Source organism: Limulus polyphemus, unplaced genomic scaffold, assembly GCF_000517525.1.
Source record: "Limulus polyphemus unplaced genomic scaffold, Limulus_polyphemus-2.1.2 Scaffold654, whole genome shotgun sequence".
NCBI lineage: Eukaryota > Metazoa > Arthropoda > Merostomata > Xiphosura > Limulidae > Limulus > Limulus polyphemus.
In genome coordinates this window covers 11,771-17,812 of record NW_013666264.1, presented here as the reverse complement: position 1 = coordinate 17,812, position 6,042 = coordinate 11,771, and positions in this window count along the sequence as shown.

Here is a 6,042-nt window from a genome sequence, read left to right as displayed (position 1 = left end):
AGAAAACCTGCAACAGTGGCAGCTCGAACAGCAAAGTAAACAAGAGAGACTACAGCAGTGGTTGGAGGAGAAAGAAAATAAACAAGAAGAGAGATTACAGCAGTTGTTGGAGGAAAAGAAAAGAAACAAGAAGAGAGATTACAGTAGTTGTTGGAGGAAAAAAGAAAAGAAACAATAAGAGAGACAACGGCAGTGGCAAGAAAACCTGCAACAGCGGCAGCTCAAACAGCAAAATAAATAAGAGAGAGACTACAGCAATGGTTGGAAGAGAACGAAAATAAACAAGAAGAGAGACTACATCAGTGACAACTGGAACAAGAAAGGAAACAGAAAGAAAGTCTCCAACAGTTGCAGGGAAGTCAGCAGCAACTACAGGAAAGTCAACAACAGTGGCAAGTAGTACAAATGGAAAACATTAGTAAATTTCAAAGCGAATTAAATACATTAAATGATGATTTATTGTCTTTTACACAAGGAGGATAGTGATTGGTCCAGAAATAAATTTGCTGGTTATTTACATATTTCTCTTAACTCTCAATAGCTTTGTTATCAATTTCAATCAGCATAGTCGTGGTATGTAGCTATTTCGTGTGTTTGTATACTATCTGGCCAATATGAGAGTTTCCAAGTTTAAGTTTAGTCTTAAGTTCAGTGTTGTCTTAGTTTAAATATAATCCTCATTGATTTTTATCAACTCAGTTTTTCGGTTTTACTGTAATATGTGATCTTTAACTACATTTTGTATACTTAATAAATAAATATGTAAAACATTCTGTTGTGCATCTCGTTTTGTCACTTCAATTTAACACCAACTAAATCTACGACCATCTTCTTATATTCTGATTCTAACTGCCCTTTTGCTAAATGTTAATCAAGATTACCACACCACCAATCGTGAAATGTCAAAGTAGACATTGTGGCTCACAATCTTAAATTAGTATAATACAAATTTTGGAATACATAAAATTCTGCTCTTCTTCTCAAAATGAAGATAATAATTAGTGTACAGAAAAAATATTCACAAAGAAAGTGATATGATATACCCATATACACTATAATGTCAAACTACAAAGTTATAGTATTCGTAATTTCTACATAACTGTTTCGTCGATTACCCTCTTTTTTATAGTAACACATACAATTCTAAGGAGATATAAAAATGATTTCTTGCTATATATCATTCCCATATTTTAAAGACTTTACCGAAAATTTTAAACGTTACTAAATTTTAATAATAATAATAATAATATTTCTTCATCGTTAGCTCCCTAGTGGCTCAGCGGTAAGTCTACGGACTTATAACGCCAAAAAATCGAGTTTCAATACCAGTGATGGGCACAGCACTGATATCCTATTGCGTATCCTTGTGCTTAATTACAAACCATCCTCATCATTAATTCAATACTTATCTCAATGACCGCTTTTCTATATAACTTTGATTGACAATTTTATTTTCGATTAATTTTAATAAATTTATTACGAAGAGATAAATACAACTTGCTAATTAAACAGATTTATTGAACTTCGCAGCTGTCTTCTCGCATAGAAAAATAAACAATAGTTTCAAAATGCATGTATGGTTGTCAATACTGTTGACCGTACGCACAAATATGTTTAAGTATTTACGTAAACAATTATTATAAGACGTTGTATATGTAACTTATAAATCACATCTCTAAATAAAATGCCCATTTCTTGATTTGGTTACACCAATTTAAAACCACATCAACATATGTTGTTATTTAGCTTGCTGTTTAAGTCATAAATATTTAAAACATACCCATACCACCCTTTCCTTATTAACAAATGTTCTGAGCAAGATTGAACATTAAAATTTAAGTGTTTTGCTTACCATGAATAAATTGTGCGTGCTTATATACTCTAGTTCAACATCCAGGAAATATTTAATTTATTCATTTATCTTTATGTCTGAGGTAAAAACATTGAACATTATATCTTCCTTTTAGTTACTGAAGAAGAAGTAAATGCGAAACTGCCAAGCAATATGAATCAATTGTTTCTAGACAATGTACGTATAGTTTATGAATATTGTAATTGTGATTTCTATTTTAGTATAAACACGTCATTTATAGATCATTGAATCCATCTAAGGTAAATGTTTTATTTTTCATTTTTCGATATTTCCAAGACAGTTTTAACGTTTTTTAACAATGCGATTTAAGATAGATTTGTAAATCTATCACCTTGTACTCAAATCTTTACAATTTTCCGATTTTAAAAGCCGTGAACAAAATGCTAATTTTGTTTTATAGATTATATAAATCGTCTAGAGTTTTGTAATTATACACTCTAAATGCATTTTACTGAATTATAACAATTGGCTCATTTTCCAGTTTATTACTGAATTCATTTTTTGTTTAGAGTCAGTTTCTTATTCCACATTACTTTATCTTCTTTTTTTTATAAATAATTACAAGGATGAATATCTTTATCAAAATTTGCATTTGTTTCGTGTCTTGTTTCATATCTGATAGGGTGTTTCGACCTCAGTTTATGGAACTGGTTTATTTCCTATCTAGAATAGCAGATATATTTGTCAAAAAATCACAACTATCCCAGAATTAATTAGGTTTTGCAAATCATAAGTTACGGAAAATTTTATACCAACTACTAAACGCACGTCATTAATGATTATTAAAAATGATTTTTCTTTATTTTTGTACTGTCTAATTTCTTACTAAGAAATATGTCCCCTGGTGGGTCAGCGGTAAGTTTACATACTTCCAACGCTAAAATCCTGGGTTCAATTATCCCTGGTGGACAGTGTTAAGATAGCCTATTGTGTGGTTTTGAGCTAAAACACATCATCCACACACATACCCTAAAAATATTTTCACTAAGTTTGGAAATTAATATCTGAGAGAGCTTTTGTTTATTAATCCTCTTTTGCTTCAATAACGGCTTATTAAAACTTTTGAGGCTAATCGTATTTTATAATAATGATGTTCCAGATGTCATGCTGCCAATAAAATTTCTTTTTCGATCTTCAGTCGTGCTCATTCTGGTGGTCATGATTACGCACTACTGCTTGTTATCGCCAGCTCCGTTGTAAGAAACTTCTGGAAGAACAACGAGGTCAATTTTTGACTACAAAAATTAATAAATTTCTGCAAACTCTCCTATGTATCTGGAAGTCAGCTTTTAGAATCATGTTTAAGCAGACCAAAGTTACAAAAGTCAATATAGGAGCTGCGTTGGAAGGCTTGGAAGATATGTGGTTGAACAGAATTTCTGTGCTTCCAGTTTGTTCGCCATCATTCTTATGAAAACAGTTGTTCATTTCTAGATGTGGCTCGAAGGTAAAGAACTTTTGACTTAATCGTGAGCTTTCATTAAATTCAAATTCATTTATTATCTTAACGGAACCAAGAGATATGACATTTTCATCGCAATGACTCTTTGGATCAGAGGGTTCTTTTTTAAAGTCATAGTCTTTACTTTGCGGGAGAAAGCTTTGAACCAGATTAACTTGGAGTATAGTTTTGGAGCTCGTTGCTGTCCTATATGTTCTGCTGTGCGGGGTTTTCTGCTTCCATGGATAACATTGAAGGGCTATGATATATTGCTACAGTCATAAATTTTAACTGTTGAATGATTGGGAATTCACCGTAAACCAAATATATAGATGTTAAACGTCCCGTCTGTGGCGAACAAAACTCGCGGCGACACACGACTACATTGGAATATACAAATTGTTCTTATAAGGTGAGTAGCTCTCTGTAGCTATAAATGAAAATATGTTTCACCTGATGCATATTTACTATTGTTATTTTAAAGCAATATGTGTCAGCTTAGTAAATACATAAATTATAAATAAAGTTTAGAAGTAAACCAACGTAACAGATATTTATGATAGCTGTAAATAATGTTATTTGAATACATTCACAACAAAATAAATTTACTTTCAAACAGGATGTTCCTGGCTTAAAGATTATTTCTCTGCTCTATCGAACAATATTTTTGCATTCATTTTGAAGTCCCCCAGTGGGACAGTGGTAAGTTTACGCACTTACAACGCTAAAATCCGGGGTTCAATTCCACGATTTTGGAGACATCAGATAGCCAAATATGGCTTTGCTCTAAAGTAAACAACAACAAACAATATTCATCTTAAATATTACGCCAATGTATAAACGTCTGTTATTTAACTAAAGGATGATGAAACTCTCTAATAAAACTTCTAATTTTATGTTTCAACAGCCTCAATATGGGTTTCCTTTAAGATTATTGATAGCATTCAAACTAAACCTAACGTATTTTTCAGAAAGCTTTTGATTTTTTAACGATCTAGATCTTATCGCTTATTGCATTTTGCATGAATACTTACTTTCAGCGTTATATAATTAAAAACTAGGTCATTGAGACTCAGCCTGTCTGATGGTGTTTGATATTGATCGAAAAATCTTCTTAGACTTGAAAGCAGTTAAGAATGGAGTTTAAAAATAATCTTGTTGTAGTTTTTATCGTACCCTGACGCCCTTTTACTTCAGCAGAAAGAGCAATACACCCGTTGGTTATTTTAACTTTAGTTACACCAGACAGCTGTTCAACAGTCCAATGTATAGTACATTGGCATATAACATTTGTGTGTATAAAGTAACATAAGAAAAAATAAAATTGTCCATACAGATACAGAAAACATTAATAGGCAATTCGCAGTCACTGAAGAGCAGCACGCGACTCTTGAGAAGGTTAATTGGTCGCTCCTGTTCTAGTGTATCTCTGTCGATATCAAAAATGTTTAAGCAACACTTAAATGTCTGATAAAGAAACTTTCAATACTGAAAAATAATTCAAACTCCATTTGCCCCAAATGGACTTGAAGAAACTATTAAATATATCTAACTAAATACATTTTGTTTGTTACACGCTGCTATCGAAAAAATCAAACCTCCTCAAGTCAGAGTGTTTAAACCCTATGTTAATTTAAAGATATGTCAGAAACAATTAGTTTGTTCTACATAATTTGGAATCAGGTACAAGATGTAGATATCCTAACAACATTATCTATTTTTCAAACACTTAAGTGAAAGTGCTTCAGTAATGTTTGGTCAAACACATTTCATCAAGTGTTTAATAAGAGTATGTTGTATAATTTCTGGTGAATAGCTAATCTTTATATCTAATAATGTCCTGAATTTTCTAGCACAGGTGTGTGGCCAGCCTTTAAAAGTTCAAGAGGCAGATAAATAACCTCCATTTAGCAATAATAGCACATAAACACCGTTTAAAATAGACTTTAATCATTGTAGGAAGTGGTAGTCAACGATAATTTTTCGATCAATATCAGAATTCATTAGTATGTATTTCAGAAATGGTTTTAAAAGATTTAGAGTTTTGTTGTGATTCTTAGCATACTTTGTATTTTAAAACACTTTCTGCTTCGAGTGACTCCGAATTATGCTTATATAACGGGTAAGCAGTTAAGAACTGAGGATGGGGTAATACTGTAACATATTTTTAATAGTATTAATTTGAATTATATTATCGATGATTTATTACATAATTACAAGTTGACTAAATTTTTGACAATTGTGGAAACTGGAAAGCCATCTTCAAGGGATAAGTTCTGTTTATCGCACTCAGTGGTCAGTATTAATAACCTACTGGTTTCATTTATATTATTTTCATTATTTCTATGCAGCCATCTTTCTACAACTGTCTGCAGATTGTGAAAGGTGCATAGCTGTAAGATGTTGTAGGTTTTGAGCATTCATATCTGTTTAGTTGTTTATGTAACTGGTGAGGCCTGCGAATTGACGTGAAATCTACCAGACGGTGTACTCTTACTGTTTGTTTAGGTCCTATTTCCGCAGTTATCTAAAAATCCTAGTTACATCCTACAATTCTCTACCACATAATTTGTAACTTGTGTCATTTTGTGTTCTACTTTCGCACTTTCAGTTGTGTTTCTTATAACCTGATTTTCATAGTTTTTATTATTATACAGAGTGTTCCAGAAATAACTTTCTTATTTTGAACTTTAATAAACCCATTATTATTAAGCGTAAATAATTGAGT